We start from the raw sequence: 22,091 nt of genomic DNA, 5'->3' as shown, positions 1-22,091 counted from the left end.
AAATTTAAAAATCTTTTAGTAATGGATTTAGGGAAAAGAAGGGAGGGAGGGAGGGAGGGAGGGAGGAAGGAAGGAAGGAAGGAAGGAAGGAAGGAAGGAAGGAAGGAAGGAAGGAAGGAAGGAAGGAAGAAGATTAACTGGATTTTTTTATTAACAAAAATTAAAATATATTGCTAATACTATTAAATTGTGTGTATGTATGTTATTAATTGTTACAACTACCCTTATCAGCTCATTTTTCTCAATCAATTTAGAAAACAAACACATAGAAAGGATTTGAATTTTCTCTTCAAAACAAAATCACTTTCATTTCAAAATGCCTCTTGTTTCCCAGTTTCAGCAGCAGAAGAGCTCAGGGGTTAAGGAGCTGTCACAGCCTGTAACAATTTGCAGCCTTGGATTCCAAGTGGTTGCCTAGCAGTAAAAGACTCCTTCCACACCACTCCCAGTTGGAGGTGTTCCCTATTCCATATATATACTTAGCTATAGAGACCATATTTAGGGAGATATACAAGATTTATTAATAGGAGCTCCCTGTCAAAATCAGAGTATTGAGTAGAACTGAAAAAAGCCAAATCCTTGCAAAAGCAGTGGAGCATCACACACAGGCAGTGGCTCAGCATGGGAAATCAGTGTTGGATTTGCAGAGCAACAGATGCAAAAATCAACTACCATTAAGCACTTTACTCAAGGAATTTTTTCAGGATTATTCCTTCAGCTTGAGAGAAACATTGGGATGCTACTAAATCTATGTAATTCCTCATAAAACATCCTGAATATCTTTTGGTTTTTAAGAATATATATATATAATGACAGAGGAGATGTTCAAGTTCATTCAGTTTGTCCTCAGGCAGAATGAGGCCATTGACTCTCATCTGAGAATTCCTGTGTTAATTAACCCAAAATTCAGTACAATCCCCCCCCCCCCAACAGTTATACCTGGCTTGTGTCTTTTCCCCATGAGCCTTTCAGCAGTGGTGACCAATACCACAATGTCTTGGATGTCATTTTTTTCCTTTAAAAAGCAGAAGTGATGAGCTGTGCAGAAGGAAAATTTGTATTTATCCACAAGGCAGAGTCTCCTGACCCACCCCATGAGTTTGCAAAGACATCAACCACCCCTTAACCCCCTCCTCATGGGCAATCCAAGGCTGTTAATGATCTTCCCTTTCTGCTCCATAGATCACAGGCAGAAGCCATCTGGCTTTTCCTCGGACCAGTGGAACAGGCTTTCCATAAACTTGAGGCTCTTTTTCCCTATTTAGGTCAGGAGTTAATATCCCCTATCACAAGGAAGGGGTCATGTCCTGCTGTTCAAAGTCAGCCCACTCCAAGAGGGCTGGCAGGATGAGCTGCCCCTCTCATGCAGGGAAAGCTGGGCTGAAAGGAGACCTGTGCCTGAGCACAGCAGAGCGAACAACACCACAATATGCTGCCAAATACTCACAGTGCATCTTGAGTGAGCTTTGCACAGAGGCCTTTTCTGGTCTAAGACACAAGAGATAAAGAAATGGTGCTAAATCCCCCCTCTTCTTTTTTTTTTCTTTTTTTTTCTTTTTTTTTTCCTTTTTTTTGGCAGAAAATGCTACACTGTCCCAGTCTATTAGGCTTGGCTTGCTAAAAACTGAGAGGTCAGAAGGAGCTGCCCTAATCTGCAGTAAGTCTGGCCCCACCATGCTGTGTGGGGAGATTCTCCCCCTGCAGGGTGAAGGAGTTCAAGCCCAACTTGGATAATGAGTAAAATGAGTTTCAGCATCTTGAGAACCCTAAAATTATCCCTGCTCAGATCCCATGGATTGACCTGGCCCTCTCTCCACAGCTGCCCCAGCAGCTTTGGGGAGCAGTGGTGCAGAGGTGATCAGAGGAGCTGTGTTTTCTTGCTTCCCACTCCACCACACTCTCACCCCTGCCAGGAGAATGGCATCCATCCCACATATCTCAGGATATCAGCACCAAGGGCAAACCACAGCTCCCAGCTGGATTTGTCCCTCTGTCCCTTTTCACTGCTACCTGCATTGAAGGCAAAAGCTGAGCCATGATCTCTGCAGCTGGCAAATCCTTCTGGGACAGAAGTAATGCCCTGTCCTCAGGCATGGGACAGCATTTTTTCCTCTCCCCAAGCACCCACTGTCCCCTACAAGGAGGAGAGCTGTCCCCACCAGCACAAGGGAAGCAGGGGACAAGGACGAGCAGTGACAGTAACTCCTCCAAATATACAAAATTCACCAAAAAACCTGCCAGGGGGTTACACCAACCTCCTTCCTCCTGCTCCCTCGTGGGCCAGCAAAGCAAACAAGGCAAAGGGCTCTGTTGTTCCAGACCCCTGAGCAAAGAGAAGGGCGACAAAGCCGCCCATCCTCCCCGCCTCGCATGTGACGAGCCACAGAAGAGCAGCAGCGCTGCCAAGCCTGGGGACTAAAGGCCAAAGAGAGAGGAGATAGAGGAGCACAAGGGGCTGCTTGTGTGGGTTTTGTTTGGGGAGTTATTTGAAATTCAGCAGCGACTGGGCTTGGAGAACAGAGTCCACTCAGAGCCTCTCTCTTCCCATTCATCCCCGTCCCGGCGAAGGAGGGAGGGGGGATGCAGGGAAAACAACCGGGCTCCTCATGTGAATTCCTGCCTGGAAGAGGCAGCCTGTGCCCACAGGGAGGCATTGGAACCTCGGCTTCATCGGGGCAGGCCAAAGCCCTCATGCCAACAGCAGCCTGGTGTCCAAGGAATCGCTGTCTCCTTGCTTTTGGCAAAGATTTGTCACCTCCACCCTGAAGGTCAAGTTGTTTTGTTTTTTTTTTTTTTTTTGCTTCTGCCTTAGTTTCCTCCAGGTGTGACGTGAAAATAACACTGTCACATTTGGGTAATGAGGACATTCTTAAGCTAAAAGCTGAAAAGGAGTAAAGTGATTTCAGCAGAGCAGAAAAAAACCCGGCAGAAGATAAAGACAGAGATTGGGTAAAAACAAATAACACGCTGTGAAAAAGACAATGTATCAATCTAGGACACAGTGAGGGGGAATACTGCCAGGTTTCCAGATATTAGGAAGACACTATCTTTGACCATGTCTAAAATATTAGATCCATTTTTGTTCTCAGCTTCAAGTAACATGAATTCACAGTGAGACAGGGTTGCAAAGAATGATCACTTAGGTGACCAGACTTGCCACAAGATACCGGTGCACTTGGCTTTGCAAAAGGAAAACGAAGAGAAAATTAAAATGCTATAATTAAAGCTCCGAAAAGGAAGCACCAGAGGAATTTTAAAAACTTCAAATTAAAGGGCAGTGATGCTGTGAGAATAGACAAGCTTGATTTGGCAAAAAAAAAATATACCTGGGTTGAGATTTTAGCTTCCAGAACAATTATTGTCCAGGACAATCAATTTTGTATGATTAAGAAAGAAATCTCCCTGCTAATGTTGAGGTGGATTTCATTAGGAAAGCCTTTGGGAAGTGGCTTTCCAGTGCTGTCCTTCTCTATTTAATGCAGAAAGGTGGAAACCTCACCCCTCTGCAGCTCCCACCTATAGAGCTGGACACAACAGGAATTTGCTTTGCTGTGGTTCTCCACCCCTGAGATGCCTCCTCTGTTTCCTCTCAGGTGTTTGGTGACTCATCAGCAACCCAGCGAAAGTTTTCTGCTCTAACCTTACATCAAAGCCTCCCATGGCTCAAGGACTCAGGTGACAGCCTGCAGTGTGACTGATGACCTTCTGCAGGCAGCAGAGACTCCTTCCATTTCTCTGCTCATTTTTAATTTAAGGTCCTCCACCTCTAACGCCTTGCCCTCAAGGGTACAGAGATTTTTGGAGTCCAGGGAAAATTCCAAGGAGCAGCCTCCTCCTGACAAGGTATGGAATGATGTTAAAAGCTGGAACACTTCTAAACTTCTCTGTCCAAACCCAGCATTCTTCTCATTGAAGAATGATCCATTCTATGATTCTCCTCTTCCCTGTATGAACTTCCTCCTCCTCGTTTGAGCCACAATCTCCTGCTAAAACCTCTGGGGTGGGTGGTGGTTGTTGAACAGCACGGAAATGGGGACAGGAAACTTTTCCCCCTCCTGCCTGACTTTCCTCTCCATGTCAAACTGAACATTCTAGGAAAGATGAAAGAAACCAATGATGAACCATCTCCTTCCCCTTTTAACAGGCAGAAATCTTTGCAAATGGGCAAATCTGAACCAAACGGTGAAATGATCACTCTGAGCACAGTGGCCCCGGACCTTTTCCTGTTTTTATTATCCCTCTCAATGCCACCCTCACATTCCTCCTGTATTCATTACTTTCCCCATCACAGGTACCATGAGCATATTTGGAATCACAGAAAATCATTTAGGTTAGAAAAGATCAACAAGCCCAGGCATTAACCCACTTATCTACAGCAGAGGCACAAGGTTCTTTAGGACTTTTTTCCCCACAGGTGTGACTGAGCCTCCATCCCATGTTTAAATCTCGCCTCCAAGTCCAAAGCTGGTCCATTTAAGTTGTCTAATTTTGGGCAAATTAAAGTAAAAAAATCAGGTTTTCAATCTTCACATGCACAATGAACCTAAATTACATGACTTTTTCAGCCAGGATGCTGATAAATGTGGCTCCAGTGCCAGAGAGACCTTCATTCCCTGTGAACTGCTGCTTTCAGTTCCTGAGATGCTGCTGTTCCAGAGACAGAGCTCCTTGGAGACCGAAAGAAAAGATGCAGAGGCAAATCCTTCACTCCCCATGGAGACTCTATTCAGTCCTTATTACTGTTGGGTAATCTCCTGCTCCTTTCTGACATATCTCTGCCCTCAGATTCTCATTCCACCACTCTCGTAGTACCTGGCATTCAGATCAAAGTTTCTTGAGTTCTGTGATTATGAAAGACAGATGATATTAAAAAACTAGTACAAGTAATACTTAAAATAAAACCTGGGTGTGATTTTTGAGTCACTAGAGAGCCTGATCATGGTCCATTGTCAAGACTAAAAAATAAACAAAACAAAATTAAACTACCTAACATTTGACAAGCTCCTGTTTTATAATTTCCAATTTTTTTTTGTTTGGCTTTGTTTCATTACTCAGCGAGCAAAGATGAGCCCCAAGATCTCTCCACTCAGAGAGGATTGTTCTATTGCAAGTTAAACCAAGCCTGGCTTTCAGGAAAAAGGCTCAGGAGGAGCAGCAGTGTGAACCTGCTCAAGGAATGAGGGATCTTTCTTCACCCCTGACATCCCAACCAAGTGGTGCTTTCTTTCACCACTAGCAGGTATTTTGGTCCAAGTGTCCCTTGCTACCTTCTTCATGTCTCTGAGTCTCCTTTGTTGCCTTATTCTCATTGTAACAAAGGAGAGAATTTAAAATATATGTAATCAAACAAAAAACAACATCTAAAAAAGCCCCACAATTAAAAAAAAATCCACTCATTAATATAAATGGAGGCTGAAAATATGGATATTTCACTGAAGTCTTGAAGCAAATGGCATCTTCTCAGGAGAACACTGTTGTGGACACAGGCACATGTGTTTTATTTATAGCTCAAGTTTTACTGCAGTCTCTCAATCAAGCATGGCCAGGGCTGTGTGTAGGCAAATGTGGCTCATTTCTCCCCAGCTCAGCTTTAAAGGGCAGTTAACAGCTTGTCTGGGGGGTTTGGTAAAGATTTTATGAGCACAACTTAATCACAGAGATAGAAAAATGTTGCCACAGGAATGCAGCTGCAAGAGAGGGAGGCAGATCCCGCCTTGCTGCCCTCCCAGAGAATGGACTGGGATCTAGGGCTGCTCCCATTCCTGTCAGAGCCCTGACTGAGGCTCAAATCTCCCTCTAAGTTCTCCAGCATCACCTCTTGGAAGCCTCTAAATCAAGGGAAGGCACCTCTGCAGCTTTACCCAACTCCTGCCACGAGTCACAGCACCCACGGAGCTGTTGTGGGACGGACACTCCTGGCCAAAGGAGTTCACAACAATTCCCAAAAACCACAACAATTCCTGCTGCTGCCTTTCCTTCTCTGCCCCTCTCTGATGTCCTCTGCTCTGCAAAAACACCTCTGAACTTATTTAAGGTGTGATACAGGTGACAAGGTGCCAAAATGTGGGTATAGAACACAAGTGCGGCAGGTAAAGATCAAATTTAGGGTAATTTCCTCTTGGTGTCACCCCATTCCCTCTCTTCCCTCCTTGAAACTCCCTTAAAAACTGTCTGAAGACTTTCCTGGAATAAAAAAATAACAATTCTTCACTATGACCTCCTCTGAACATTATGTCCCTTGCCTAAAATTTGCTGTTGAATTTAAGGGATGTGCCCACATCACGTGGCCATGGCAGGACCCACACCCAGACACCAACACCAGGTCACCTACTAACCCCTTTGCACCTCACCGTGACTCTGAGCTGCAATTTCCCCTGCAGCCTGCAGCTCTGTCCTCCTGTCCTGCATTGTGACAGGCTGGCAGAGATGGTGTTCCTTCCCAAACACCCAGGAATAGATCTGGGCCAGTTCCATTCCCTATAAACTTGCAATTTGCAGGCTCAGATGTCATCCCTGACGTTTAGATCCACCACCTCAGTCTATCTTCTGGCTTAAAGCAAAGGGGAGGGCAATCAGAATCTGCCTGACACAGCAAATCTAGGGAGGAGAAAAGGGGGGAATCAATTTTTATAATACGTGTTTGGCACTACATAATAGATATAACTCTAAATGCAAGCCATAAAGTTGGAGAGGATTATAAATTAAATCCATTCTGTCCCTTTTAAGTAAAAAAGTGACCTTACCATAGAATTAAATGTGGGTTTTACCCAGTGATCTATGGAGCTGTAAAAGTGCATTGTGGCAGGGGGATATTACAGCACAGAGAGGAGCCCCCAGACAGGCATCTCAGCCCACGAGCTGCTGCTTCACTCAAAATGAGCACAGGGCAACAAGAGCTGAGGATTTCACCCCTCTCCCTGCCAGAAGGTGACTCATGTCCCTGCTGGGAACAGTCCCTGGCCACGTTTTCCTCTGAACTGGGACCAGTGTTGGGATGAGAGAATGCTGCCTGAGAAGATGTTCTGAACCATTTCTAAAAATTAAACAGCCTGCACAAAACCAGGCCAGGTTTTGGATCTGTATCCTATCCCTGTTTGGTTTACCAAGCCCTAAATATGGCACAAGAGGGGGAGAGGATTAGAAAATGCCCTGGGGTTCATCTAAATGCCCCAGTGGTGGTGAAAAAGGGGATGGAAAGTTCTTGATTGCTCATGTAGTGACTCCATCCCCCTGCTCCAATAATCATACAGAAAAATCTGAAACACAAAAGACTTGACATTGTAACCCAGCCCAGAGGACACAATTTAGGATGTTCCTGAATGCTTTTGAATGGCCAGAAATTATCAGGTTTTGTCTCACAAGCAAATATGGTTTTGAAGCCACTGCTGGGTTACAGGTTGGCATTTGTGGATAAAAGCTCTCAGAGCCTGTGGGAGACTCGGTGCCCCCTGAACATAACACAGGACTGAAGGCTGTTCCACTTCCAATCAGTACAGCAGTGAGGAAAATCACTTCCCCCATGAAACAGATGCTCAGGGAAGTCACTGGTGTGTTACCTCATTACTGCTGAGAAGTGGTGCAAAGGAGGAGCCAAGAGCCTGCCCAGACACTGAAAGTCACTGAAACTTGGACAAAAAAATAGTGCTGCCAAGCCTGGCTGTCTCTTTCTGTGTGCACTGGACTGGTGCTGCTCTGCAAGCCATGAGCATTCATCAAAGAATTAGATTAGGTTTAATTTGGATATCGGGATTTTTGTTTTTCATGGTAAAGGCTGTAAATATTGAAATGGACTGCACTGGCAGGTGGTGGGGTCATCACCCCTGGAAGTGCTCAGAAATGTGTAGACATGGATGATGGTGAACGTGGTGACAGTGGTGTTGTTGACATGGATGATTGGGAATTTGGTAGTGGCGATGCTGGGCTGATATTTTTGCCTTGATGGTCTTGAAGGTCTTTTTGAATTTTATCAATTCTGTAATTCCATGAAACAGCAAGGTTGGATTCAGGAAAGCAGCTCAGATGGTCAAGGTTATGTTGGAGATTCATCTGAGCTGCCACACTCCACTGTGCTGGACTGCGATGCCAGTGGCTTCCTTCTCATTTTAGCCTTTCTTTTTCTGCTGTTCACTCATTATTTATTAGCATTATTTCCCTCAGAAATGTCATTTTTGCCTGCAATTGAACTGTGGGGCTGCTGTGGGACAGAATCCAGTCTTAGCAACCATCTGATGAACTGTCCCAGGAGTTGGACTCAATGATCCTTGTGGATCCCTTTCTACTCAGGATATTCCATGATTCTGTGTGGAATCCACCCCCACCATGGATTTTCTACCCAGGAAATACCAAATTCTACCCAGGGGATGGCATGGGGCAGGGATTATTGCTAATAAATCTTAGGATCAGGAATAAATCACAGATGGGGAGACAGTGAGAGTTTTGTTCTGTGGCAGCGAGTTCCACCAGGTCACTGAGTCAAAGAACAAGCCCTGGCCTGTATTGTTAATTAACATTTGATGTGATATTTCATTGATTGAAGATCTGCAAGGGTTCATACCCCTGCACACACGAGAGATGCTGGAAGAACAAAGTACTTGCAAGGATTAACCAGAAGGGAAAGAAACTCTGACAAACTCTGAAACCCACCTCCACTCCTGAATTAAGAAGGAAAGATGTCTCAGAAAATCTGATTTTACAGACCATAACCATGCTCCACACCAGCCAGAACCTCTACCAGCCACGATGGTGCCAACAACAGCATCGTATTTACCCAGGTCTCCTTGCCATTCTCTCACCTTGAATATTTACCAGTGTTAGAGATTTCATTCTTACAGGGTAAGAACAGTTGCTACAGCTAATAGCTCACTACGAATTTATGGGATAAAAGGAAACAGCCATTAATCAGCAGATGGTGCCCTGCACCTCCCAAATCTGCCTATCACACCAATGCAAAAATGCCAGGCTTTGTGCTGTTGCACATTTCAAAGCTATTCATGGTTAATATTTGGCAAAATCCAAATGCTGCAGACATCCAGGATCTGCTGTGGATCAAGTCAAGAACATCTGGAGGACAAGACTCACCTGCAGGAGTCCTGATGTCCAAATAAATAAAAAAATTCTCCTGAGGGAAAGGGTGCAAAGAACCAGTTCAGAGATAGTAACAGCTCTCCAGGAACTTCACAGAGGAAAAGGGCTGAGCTGGAGATGAAGCACAATCCCAAGACCTCCAGATGTTGACCTCAGCTCTGCCAGAGGTTCACTTTCCATCTAATTCAAGCCACAGACCAGCATCTGCCTCTGTGCCCAGGATTTCTGCATTGGCCATGCTCATATTCAGTGTTGTGCAACACACAGTGATCAAGTGATGCAAATCCAAAAAGGCTCATCAGGAAAAGTGCAGAGGCACAAGATAGTGTTGGTCAATAATTTGGGAAGAAATAAAGCATAATAACTTTAAATGATTCAGTCCTTTGATGAGCCAGGGAACAGCCAATCAAGTCACCACAAAAACTGAGAAAATCAGGGTTCAAGAAGAGCTCCAGCTGCCAGTGCTTGATGAGGGTGACTGGACAGAATAATTACAGCACTGAAGTCACCTTCCAGACTGGGAGCCAATCTGCAGGGCTTAAACCCTCTTTGAAATGCTCCTTCTCTGACTGTCTAAGGAGCTGCAGCCTCCAGAGCAGGATGAGCCCCTGATGGAAGGGCTGGCTGGGCAGCACCATTAATCCCCCACCCCAGTTGTGATCCCTGCTCTGGGGGGTGATTGATTTCCTTCCCCCCAGCTCCAAATACCTTCCACAGGGAGATTATTACACTGCCTGCTCTGTAATCAGCAGCAACTTCAAAAGGGCTCAGCGCTGAAGGAAAACCCCCGAGGGACGGCGTGAAGTGGGAAACAAACACAGCATTTGGGTTGTAATTTGAGGTGGGAAGCTGGGGTTTTAATAACCACCTCTCCTCAGCCTGCTGGGCACCTTGAGGCTCATAAATTGCGTTTATGAGAGCAGGAGGTTGCAGGGAGGGTTTTGAGCCCACGTGGAAGGCGCTGTGCCCGTTGTGCTGAGCACTGTCAGAGCACAGCACTGCTGACCCAGCTCCAGGATTGGGAAGAGCCATGTCCCATTTACATCCAACCACTCTTCTGAGCAAGGGAAAGAAGTTGAGAAAAAAAATCAGTGCTTTGTTTGTCCCACATTCTCCTTGCCAGGCAAAATGGAGAAAATTGTGGTGGGATCTTCTACAAACGCGTTTAAGGCCTGCTCAAGGCAGGGAAGAGGAAGGTGGTTCAGTTCTCTCAGGCTTTTGAAATGAGCTCCAATCCAACAAAGACACAAAGAGCTGTTAGGGATCATAGTTGGTTTTATCAGCCATCTTTCCCATCCCCAGCAGTTTGTCCCATATTGTGCCTGATGCTGTTGGCAACCAGGTGATATTCTCAGGGGCATTCCAGGATGGTCTTAGAGCTCCTTTTGGGAAAATAATTCCTTCTAATCACAAGTCAAAAGCCAAACCAGGCAAGGGAAGGACCCACCAGACATCAGCACTACAGAACAAGGAAGGAGAAATTGCAGCTTTTGGTGGAGTAGCCCCCTTTCCACATCCTGGAAAACCAACTGCAGAACAAGCCAAGTCTTTTCCCAGGACAACAGAAGAAGATATCCACAAAAATATGAGTATTTTGAGATATGGGAATAAAAGAATGTAAGCGTCACATTTTAGGGCAGGGTGAGTGCACATTTCTGACCAAAGATGCTGTGGGATTGCCTCTGGTCACAGCCCAGCCAAAAAAATCAGTGTAAGACTCCAGAGAGATGCAGGGGTATGAAATTGGCAAGAAGGGCCTTGTCTAGAAAATTGAGATCAAGTCAACAGGACATCAAACCAGGCCTTTGTCCAAACACAGGGAAGGACAGTCTCTGCTAGAGGGGTTGTAAGCCTGTCTCGCACCATTACAAAAGGTTTTTCTTCCACTCAAAACCTCGGATTTCAGACCCCAGATCTCCATCCCTATCAGATTTCCTCCCTTTTGAGGAGGACGACACAAAGATTGCTGCCACACAGCCCCACACTGGAGTTTGTCCTGCAAAACAGCCTTCAGTTCTTCCCCCAGCACACCTTTGAATACCCCGCAGGCCTCCTGCCCACCAGGAGGCAGCTCCTGGGGGCATCTGTGTCTAGTGAGGGCATCAAAACCTGCAGTACTTGTGTCCCACCTCCACATATTCACATACAAGAATCACAGATTCTTGAAGGTGGAAGGGGCCTCTGGAATTCCCCTCCTGCAAGCTGCTTCACCATCTTCCTTCATTTTGGTAGAGGATATCCACACTGAGGATTCCCCATCTGGAGAATGTCACTTCCAGTGGCATTTCCATGCCTGCAGGCACTTCCCACAGCTTCTGCTCCCCGAGGGATGCCTTGGGTACATCCACAATCATGCCAGCTCTCACAGCAAAGGATGCCCCTCCTGGTATTTCCACTCATCCCACTTAAGTGGATCCCCCAGCCAACTGGCATTTTTCTGGGATCTCTCCCAGCTTCCCCCCTGCCCTCCCAGCTCTGCTGCTCTTCTGCCTGTCACCATCTCTCCTGCTGGTTGTAGCATCATCTCCATCTGGAGACTCTGAAAGTCCTGACAGCATTGCTATCCCTGGTAACATATCTGAAAACCCCGAGCTGACAGGAGCCAGCGAGCGACACAGGACAGGAAATATTTAACATTGTTCATGTCATTTTTTTAAAGCATTCAGAATATGCAGTGAACATTAATTCACTGTCTGATTATTTCTTCGCTTGCCCTCATGGCTGACCTGGAGGTGCTAGAATGAGTGATTGGGAGGGCAGTGCTGTATCCAGTGATGGGATATGATGGAAAAGCTTGGGGCTGTGTCAGGACAGGTTTATATTGGAACAGGGAAGAGGTTTTTCATCCAGAGGGTGGTCAGGAACCAGAACAGGTTCCTCAGAGAAGTGGTCAGAGCATGCCAGAGTTCCAGTTTGGCCAACACTCTCAGGAACATGGGGGATTCTTGGTGCTGTTCTGTGCAGGTCTAGGAGCTCAATGGCCCTTGTGTTTTCCTTCCAACGCAGTGGATTTTGTGATTCTACTGAGATGTGGGCAGCTCAGAGACCCTCAGCATTTGTCTTCCCACAGGTGGACATAATTCACATACTCCTTATCACAGTTTGGGCTGCACTCACCAGAGCAGACCAAGCAAGGAATGTCTTTTGTCACAGACTCTCGTTAAGCCAAGACCCACCCCTGGAGCCCTCAGAGTTTCCCTAGAAAGATGCTGTGCCTTGGGGAACGCTTGCAAGGCAGTGTCTGACCACAGAGGAACCACAGCAGTGCCAAGCTCCATCCCCAGTGTAAGAGCCAAGACAGCTCAGCCCTGCTCAGGGGGGAGGTTCATTGACATTTAAACATTTAACATCACCCACGACCTGGGAGGCAGCAGCTGTGCAGGCTGCTAGGTTACAGAGATTTTTCCTCTCCTCCCATCCCTGATTTCTGCCATAAAAATCAGAGGCTCTGCTGTAATTTTACCTTCACACACAGATATTCCTGGAGCACATGCAAGAGTCAAATTCCCCCACCATCAGCTGCACATGGTGAGATTGCACTAAGCTGCAAAAAGCAAGGGGCTCACCCTTGCCCCTTTCCTTGTAGGCAGGAAGGTGTGGAGCATTTTGTTAGCAATTAACCCTTGTTTCAGCTCAATAGAGCTGATCAGATTGTGGAACAACATCTGAGAAGAGGAGATTAGCAGGCCAAGCTCTTTAGTACTTAAGGCACCAATGCAGCTACTCAAAATCAGATTTCCCTTTCTTCCCCAGCAGTTGAATTAAAGTCTTTTCAAGCAATTCTTTCCAACCTGCAGATGTTTAAGTCAGGTGATGGAGAATTTTTTTTTTCTGGCCGGGAAATGGCAGCAGCATGGACCTGAAGTATCTCAGAACAAAAATCAGGCCCAGAAAGCAGAACTAAGTGTGTGTCTGTCTGTACAGAGGCACTAAAGCAGAGCTTTGGTAGACCTGACCACAGGGCAAACATGCAAAGGCTTCACTTCCAGAAGGGAGAAAAACTCTTAGAGCAGGAGCTGAATCCAGAAATAGCCTGTGAGAGGATCAATTTCTGCTGCATACTGATTTATTCAGCCCTTTCATGGTGGCAAAGCCCTCTATAACAAAATATCTGATTACAGGACTATGACCATAAATTCCCCACGCCCTGGAGCAATGGCCAATGAATAACTGACTTGTTAAGGGAAGGGCCCTGCACAATGAATAAATCTACCAACAGGGCTTTCGATACAAAAGACCCCACTGGGACAGATTTCCTTGTGAAGGTGTATCGACTTTCATTTTCAGGAACCAGCAGATATTTGTTTGGAGGAGATCTCCATTGTTACATTGCTGCTCAACAACATCCAGCACAAAGCCTGACTCCTTGATTGATTGGAGTATCCAACTGGGCTGGACTATACAAAGGAGTGTTTTGCAGTGCTCCATGAGGTTCTCCTGGAAAAGGAGATGTTTAATCCAGAGGAAATCCAAGGAAGGTGTGGGAGAATTGCCTGCTTCAGTTATAGAAGGATCTCAAGAAATTCAGGACTGAGAAAGGACAGGAAAAGATGGCTCTGGAGGAATGTTTGAGGGTGGACACGTGCTCACAGTCAAGGCACAAGAAGAATAAACCATCCCTGGGGCTCAGCTGCTGCCCTTCACCTCAGGATCCCAGAGGAAATGTTATTTGACCACATCCAGCTGGACACAGAGCTGGCACGGAGCCACACAGGGAAGGAGGGAGCTAGGCTTCCCCATTTCACAAATGAGAAAACACCAACCTGCAGAAAGACCAGTCTTAATTAAGTGTGCCCTGACCCCTGTCCTTGGCCCACAGAGAGAATTGAACTACAGCAGTTTTTAAAATCGGCCACAGGGGTTTGGTGCTGGGTAACCCAAACTTCATCAGTTTGTGGAGCTGTTGGCTTGCAGGATCATCCCCAGGGAGGCAGGAGACAGGTGGGACAGAGACAAAGCATTTCAGCTCCAAATCTATTCTAGCAGGATATCATGATGACCCCTATCCCAAAAACATGGAGACAGAGAGCCGTGCTAATTCTCAATGAATATGGAATAGGGCACGTCTGCCAGGAATGGGATATTCCTAATAGCTGACAGAGGGGAGGAAGAAAAGAGCCATTTTGCAAACAGCAAGGACTTTGTTATAGGCCAGCTGAGCTCAAAAAACTGAGGGAATATCTCCATCTAGCAAAGCCAGCCTGGAAACAGGCAGCTGACAAGGTGAGCCTGCAGGTGGGAGTGCTGAAATCATGGCAGGGGATGTCACAGGACCTGCCTCTGACCAAAACTCAGGGTTCAGGAAAAGAGCTGGCAACAATAAATACCAGGACATGCATGTGGCATGCACGAAATGGTGATCCCAAACACATGCAGGATTCCTCTGCCCTGCTCCCAGGCCACATCAAGCCAGCAAACAGCAGCTCTACCTGGAGCAAATCACCAAGCTAAAACCACAATGGTACTTGAAACACTGGAAGCAGGAATTTATATTTTATATATCTGGTTTCATACACTCACTTCAGCCAACATGCAGTGCACCACAAGAGGTGACACCCATCTGTTCCAGTTTTTACCCCTCCCCAAAAATATCTGTATTTCCTTACTAGGTCTCTGTCCATTCTTCCTCCACATGCTGTTTGCTTTCCCTGATCCTCCCTGTCCCAGGGATAAGGCAGGACACCAAGCAGGGCAGAGTTTGCCACTTCAACAGCTCATTTGTCATCAGCTGGTTACTCCTTAATCAATCTTTTAGGGAGGGATATTTCAGGAGAAAATGCAGAGGGAGTGGGAGAAGGAAAGTAAGAAACCATCTCCGGTTTAATTTTGATAACATTGGCAGGGAGTGATTCTCTCAAAGAAATTAAAATCAGCAAATCTCTCATATTCTCTGACAGAGGTAACCAATTAAAATTTTCATAAAGGGGGCAGTGATGTGTGTCTGCCAGACAGAGTCACCAATCTAGCAGCCCTCTGATTTAAAATATTATCTTTCCTTTCCTTTTTTTTTTTTGTCCTCTTCCCTCAGAGCTTCCTGGAGCAACATGACAGATTATCTCAGCATAATCAGACTAATACAAAACCCTCGCTCCGAGAGGCACCGCGAGGAAATTCTGAACTCGAGATGTGACGACAAATGGATGTTCTGAAAGGACTTCATTTACTGCTCATTTTCCTTTTCTTTATTTTTTTTTTTAATTTATTTTATTGTTGCGCTTTGTAGCCTCAGCACTCTGCAAACCACATTAGAGAGCCAAATATCACATGGAGTGCATGGAAGGGAAAGGGAATTACACTCCCCTCGTGGGCTGCCCTTCCAGATTGCTCTCCAGGAGAGAAGTTTGGCTTCCAGTTGATGATTTCTTAGGTCTGAATAAAATGCCCCCAGTAATGGGCCAGGGATGGAGTGGAAGAATTGCCTTTTTGGCAGCAGGAGCATTAGGGAAGGGTACAGGGCAGGTGGGACCTCCAAACACTGGGATGCTGGAGACTGGGATGGCATCTATGGTGGTCCTGACTTGGGGAAATGAGGATTGCCACAGCTCCCTGCCATGGTGGTTTTGGACTTAGAGGGCTGATCTCCTGTGGATTTGGCATCTGATGGGGCTATGTATAACTCATAAAATCACAGAATGGTTTGGATTGGAAGATACTTTAAAGATCATCTCATTCCACCCCCATGCCATAGGCAGGGACACCTTCCACTGTCCCAGCTTGCTCCAAGCCCTGTTCAACCTGGCCTTGCACATTCCCAGGGATGGGGCAGCCACAGCTTCTCTGGGCAACCTGTGCCAGTGCCTCAACTCTTCACAATAAAGGATTTCTTCCTAATATTTAATCTAAAGGAAAGCAGTGCATTTCAAGTCAAAAAGAACCCCTGCCTCTCCAGCACAGATGGGTCATTCAAATGCTGTTTTTTTCTCTGGCAGAGATTGGTTCAAGGCAGCTGAGATGCCAAGAAGGAGACCCCTGTCCCCACCTTGGGAACTGTGCACCAGTCCTTTTCTTCCTCTGCTTCAGACTCCCAAATCCCCACCCAAATTTATGGATGGACATCAACCCCCATCAGCATTTAACTCTTAGCCAAGTTCCCCCAAACAGAAGCGTCGCACTCCTGCCCTTTTTTTATCCCAGCAAACTCCAGGCAAGCAGAGAACCTAGGGCATTTTGGGGAAGGAGCCATGAGAAGGACTCGGGAGCATCCTGTGAATGGTGAGCACTGGGATGTGCTGGGGACCCCTAGGCTTTGTCTGCAGCCACATTTTAGCCATTCCAGCATGTTGTGACACTGAGCAGGACCCTCCTGCAAACCTCCAGGCCAGGTGCCAGCTCCCTTCCCTTTGGAGTCTCGCCTGGGGATGTGAATTTTCTCCGAGGGGAGGAGGCGAGCTGGTTCCACAGCCAGCCTGTCATCCATCTTGAGGAAAGCACTCCTCTCTCTTTGCACCTCTCCTGGAAAGGTGGGGACCAGCATTCCACAAGGCCTGGAGAAAAAGCTCGGAACCATTTGTTTACCAGCACAGGTTTTCCTGGAGCTAATTAATGAGCCAAGCTGACACACCCTGCAACAGGTATCGATGACAGAGGATTTCCTGCCTGCTGCACTTGAGCAACGGGAGGGGGTGAGGCTGGGTCTGTGTGCACAAAGCTTCCCCTTCTCCTTTTCATCAAAAAAAACTGGGAAAGAAAAGCCACCCACACTGCAGGAAGCCCCTCTGCCATCTCCCCCTGGAGCATGGGCACCATCCCTGCTGGATGATACCACGGGTGTATTCCCGGGAGCAAAGTGCTCGGGCATCCCTTTCTGCCACTTGCAGGAAGTGAGGGATGGTGTGGAAACCCCTTGGAGCTGGGGGCTGCCTCCGAGCCCCTTCCCAATTCTGGGCATGGGAGTAACAGAGCTGCACTCGGCATCACTTCCACTCCCGTGGAGAGGCGGCGGGAGTCTCTGCTTTCACAAGGATGCTGAAATTGGGGAGAAGAGGGGAGGAGGGGGGATAAAACGTGCGGGAGAGCATGGTAAAAAAAAAAAAAAAGCAACCAAAAACATTGGGCGCGGGGGGGGAACAAAAACTCAACGCGAAGGCGAAGCTGGAGAGTGGGAATAAACCCCATGGGTTTCGCGTTTCGGGTGCGGGGTGGGAGCCAGCGCTTCTTGCGAGCCCCAGATATGCGGTGGGTTGATTTTTTAAAATTTATTTGTATTTTTTTTTTTTAGCGGGGGGGAATAGCGGAGAGCATCGCTCCGCGGGCTCTGCCGAGCATCCGAGCGCTCCGGGGGTGGCGAGCGGCGATAGCCGGGCGGCGAGCGCCACCTCCCCGCCGCTCTCCGCAAGCCCTGGCCGCCCCCGGCAGCTCCCCCCGCTCCCGCTGCCGCCCTGGGGATGGGGGAGGCTGAGGGGGAACCCTGGCACTAGGTGGAGATGCCCGATGCCTGACGCCTTTTCCCAACCTCTCCCACCGAGGGGTTGCATCGGGGATGCTCCTGATGCTGTGAGAGGGATGGAGTGGGATGTGTGGGTTAAGGGGTTTTGCTAAGTTTGGCGTGGTTGTAAAGGGGGTTTGTGGGGTGCTGTAGGGTAGGGAAGGGTTGTGGGGGTGTCCCAGAGCACCTCTGGGTGCCTGCGGGGCACAGGGGGATGCAGGTCTTGCCGGGGTGGCAAAGGATGGGATGTGAGGTGCTCCCCCAGCCGTGGTGGTTGCCTTTGGGGTGTGATGGGGTCCCACACACACACACACACAGTTCCCATCCCGGGTATGGGGTCTGGCACACAGTCCCTGCCTCATTTTCCATCACCTAAGGAGAAGGGGCTACAGTCATTAATAGAAATCCCCTCAGCTTTGCAGCCAGCGCTTCCCTGAGCCTGAAAACCTTCACTGGTCGATTCCGGGGGCTCCAAGCTCTTCTCCCTGCACCCAGGGCACCGCAACACCATCTCAAGTGCTATGAAAAGCACCAAGAGCCCTGCTCCTGCCCTTGCTGTGCCTTGTGCCAGCTCCTTTCTGGTTTCCCCCTTCATCCTCCACAGCAGGAGTGATGCTGCACCCTGACCCCTCTGTAACACCCAGAGCAGTTTATCGAGGTCCCCTGGGTTTCCAAACCCCTGTGCCCCTCCGAGACCCCTCAGGCAGGATGTCCTGTGTGCTCAGCCCTCTCCTGTGTCCCCTGTCTGGCTCTGCCCCGTCCCCTGGCAGTGCGGCTTGGCTGTGCTGGTGCAATTCCTCAGCACCCTCCAAGGGTAAAAACCTCCACAGCACTGCCCTGCCACCTCCTTCCTCTTCCTCAGCGAGGTCTTGGGCACAGGAAGGACTGTGGGACCCAGGTTAATGAGTCATTAATTAATTAGGGACCTACTTAATATGCACGGGGAGTTGTTTGTTTCCTTTAGCAAGCCCGGACTTTGGACGAGATCCCAGCCCTGCGAAGCCTCCAGCCTGGTCTCCCAGCTGATAATAGATAATACAGATATTTCAGCACCAGCCAAAGCAGAGTCATCATCATTAATACAGAGCCCTCCCCGCTACACCACGGAGGTCACCAGGCAACTCCGGGGGGCTCAGCCCTCCTGGCTTTCCTCAGGCTCTGCCTGGCCAGGTGAGAGGAAACCTGAAGTGATCAACAGGTCTCGGGGCTGGGGAGGTGCCCCCTGCACCCCGAGCATCCCTGGCTCCCTCCCAGCGAGGCTTTCGAGGCGCTGCGATTTTCGCTCTGCCGCGCACGCAGCTTTGGGCATCTGTCAAAGTAGCTCCGCTCTTCCTCAGCCCCCTTCCTCCCCTCCTCCTCCTCTTCCTCCTCCCTCAGCCATCAGCTGTCAGCTGGCCCTGGCAACTCGGCAGACCCAGTGCTGGAGCTGCGTTGATCGGAAAGCCCCGGCTCTGAAGGGATGGGGCGGTCAGGGATGGCAGGGGGTGTCTCTGTGCCCTCCATCCCTTTGACCTTGCCTTGATGCTCCCCTCCCTCCCCGCTGCTCTCCGTGCCGCTGATTCACAGGGGCTGTTTGCTTGGCCAGGGCAGGATCAGGGACACGAGTGTGAGTCACAGCCGAAGGTACCTGGCAGAGTTCATCTGCAACCCCCGTGCCTTCCATTCGGTGCCTGCTCTCAGCCAGGACTGAGAAGTCCCTTTGAAACCTCCACCTGATCCCCCTGGATCCCTCTCTTCCCCTTGGCAGAGCCATGGCTGAAACACCTCTCGGTGAAAGTCTGAGGATGCATCAACAGCCGCCCTCCATCAGCGAATGTCAGGCCGTGAAAGGCAAGGGGGCGGTGGGGGAAGAGGGAGAGACAAATTTTGCGGTTCATTCCCACACAGGGTGATTCAGAACAAGATGCTTTGTAATTACGCATCCCTGATGGAGACTCCTTCTCTCTCTCCACCCGCTCTCCCCCCCGCTCCCCAAAGAAAGGCAAAGCCTTGCCTGGGTGCCAGCATCCCCGGGAGCAGCGTGTGTGTCTGTGTGTCTGTGTATCTGTGTGTCTGTGCCACACTCGGAACTCTGCGGAGGCTAAAGGTTAATTTTCACCCCCGCTGTGAAACCAAGTGCTGAGAAATGGCAATTTGGGGGAGCACATGAGGAGCTCATCGCCTCCTCCAGCCCTGGGTAGGTGCCACACAAGCAGTGAGGCAAGAACGGACCCCCCCACACCCCGAGGGAAAGGGGGAAGGCAGGAAGCTGCCACGAGGGTAAATTCATGCCCGGGGCAGGCAGCTGTCTGTCCTTCCGGCACTTTGTTTGCCAACATTGCGGGCTGAGGAGTCCCGGACCCCGGGGCTGCCCGCGGAGGCACCGCGGCGCCGCTGCACTTTGCAGTTCAGCCCCGGCTGGCTCTGCAGCTCTCCTGTCGCGATCCCCCGCTCCTCTTCCCTCGCCTGGCTGCCTTCTATCCCCCCCAAAAACCCAGTCCCCATCTCCCTTCCCCGGGACGCGTCTGCATTTCCCCCCTCCGCAGCCTGCAGACATTCAATATTTTCCGCCGGTGCTTGATGTTTGCCCACAGGACCCGCATGCACAAAAGTTAAAACTTCCCGTATCAGGGAATGATTACGCTCTTATCAGTCCAAATTGCTGAGTGGAAGGGGACGGGAGCATCCTCCGGGTGCTGTTTCCAGGGGTAAAAAGAGAGGAGTGGGTGCCCAGCGTTGCCCCCATCGCCGTCTCTCCCGGGGATGGAGTCAGACCCCCCTGCGCTCCAGGCAAAGCCGGAGAAGTCGCGTTCCCCCTTTTCCCTCCCCTCAGTGGAAGAAGGAATTGTGGCCGGGAGCCCCTTACCTTGTCGAGCTCCCCAGGTTTTATATCCTCCTCCTTCCCTTCGTCAAATTCCAAATGGAAACCAGCAACATATCCAGGGGTAACCAGCCCAACATTGGGCAGCGCGTGAAGTCCAAAAGGATGGCAGAGCTCTCTCTCTCCCCCTCTGCTTCCTCCACTCTTGCCTCTACATATATATATACATACACATTTATATATATAAATATATATGTGTGTATATATTAAATGGAAAAGGGGGAAAATCCTAAAAGAAATGGGGGTGGGGAGGGAGAGGAAGGGAGAACCTTTGGTGTCTCTGCAGACAGGCAGGTAGAAGAGAAAAGCTGAAAATAATTAAGCCGTTTTTTGAGGAATCCTTAGGAGAGGGGAAAAACGCAGTTAAAAGCCAGTAAATCATTAGATCCAAGCAGACAATCAAGTCTTCTCCTTTGGAAAAAAAAAAATATACAGCAGGGTTCAGAGTAGCTTTCCCAGCAGCGAAGAGCAAGAATGGTCTTCTTCAGGAAGATATGTTTGTTTAAAATCCACTCGTCTGCTTTTCCTTCTTTCTCTCTCTTCTCCCCCCACACTTTTTTTTTCCTCTAAAATTTATTTATTTATTTATTTTAAATTCTGCTTCTGAATCTCTCTCTCTCTGAAACTAGATCCAGTCTTTGTAGCCAGGGGCTGCATTAAGGATTACATCAGGCTTTTATAAGCTTTCCAGATCACACATTAGAGTGAGAGAGAGAGAGAGAGAGAGAGAGAGAGGGAGGGAGGGAGGGATAGGAGGGAGGGATGAAATGCACACACACACATACACACGCACACGCACGGATCGGAGCTTTGTAAAACAGGCAGCTATAGGCGAGGACCCGAACTGACACGGTATCGCATCGGGCATGCTCCGCTAGCCTCCAGCAGGAGAGGATGGCTGGATGGATGGATGGATGGATGGATGGATGGATGGATGGATGGATGGATGGATGGAACAGAGGAGCCAGCCACAAGCCGGAGCGCTCTGCCGGCTCAGCAGCAGCGCAGCCTCCTCGGGACAGCTTAGCCCTAAGCGGGGAGAGCCAGGAGGTGAAGAGGGAGCCGGGATGGTGGTGGTGGTGAGGATGGCGAGGCTTCTGCTTCCCCCCCCTCCTCTCTCCCCGCCCCGCTCTCTCAAAAACCTGCGGAGGCTCAGCACGGAGCGGTGCCGCTCGCCCGCAGAGGGATGCGCAGAGACGCTGGTGCCGCTGCCTGGGTACCGGCAGGGAGAGGGGGGTGCTGGGGCTCTCTCGTCGCTCCCCTCGGATCTGGCAGCCTGGGAAGGGGAACGGGACACTGGGCAGGGCGGCGGGGACCAGCGGGGCAGCGGCTCCTCAGCCCCTCAGCTGCGGGAAGGGAGGGCGGGGATGGGGGGACCTCCCCCAGCACCCCCCAGGCTCGGCCGTGCCTTTGCACCAGGGTTTGCCCAGGCAGAAGACGGCGACAGCCATTAACCCTTTCCTAATTGTTTAAATTGTACCTCTTTCCTAGCATCCTCCTCAACTCCGTGCTCCATTAACCCGAAATTCGGGCGGGAGTTGGGGGGTCTTACATCCAGGGTAGCAGGAGGCTGGGGAGGGGGAAAGGGAAAGTTTGAGCAGACGGAGGAGGAGGAAATGGGGTGGGGTGAAAGGTGCGTGCTACATCCCGGCAGGTTTGGGGTAAAGGTGCTGCCTCCAGGTTTGCAGCCTGAGGAAGCTCCTCCGGCAATGAGGAGCCTGC

General features: G+C 49.2%; 1 protein-coding gene across 14 annotated transcripts in view; it reads right to left on the bottom strand.

Annotated features, from left to right (window-relative positions):
* The window catches only part of ADGRB1 (adhesion G protein-coupled receptor B1), a 293,366-nt gene extending 271,836 nt beyond the window's left edge, over positions 1–21,530 (bottom strand). For 4 of the 14 annotated variants that reach the window (XM_074557896.1, XM_074557904.1, XM_074557935.1 and 1 more), the window contains exon 1: positions 20,355–21,451. The gene's annotated coding sequence lies outside the window, so the exon portion shown is untranslated. Of the gene's footprint in view, positions 1–20,354; positions 21,453–21,511 lie in introns of those variants that run through there. The other 10 variants (XM_074557922.1, XM_074557913.1, XM_074557928.1 and 7 more) reach the window with 5 other exon arrangements.
* Positions 21,531–22,091: the final 561 nt, after the last annotated feature.

The sequence above is a fragment of the Zonotrichia albicollis genome, chromosome 1 (genome assembly GCF_047830755.1).
Source record: "Zonotrichia albicollis isolate bZonAlb1 chromosome 1, bZonAlb1.hap1, whole genome shotgun sequence".
Taxonomy (NCBI): domain Eukaryota; kingdom Metazoa; phylum Chordata; class Aves; order Passeriformes; family Passerellidae; genus Zonotrichia; species Zonotrichia albicollis.
Note: the sequence above shows the minus strand (reverse complement) of the source record. Positions and strands in the feature narration are given on the sequence as shown.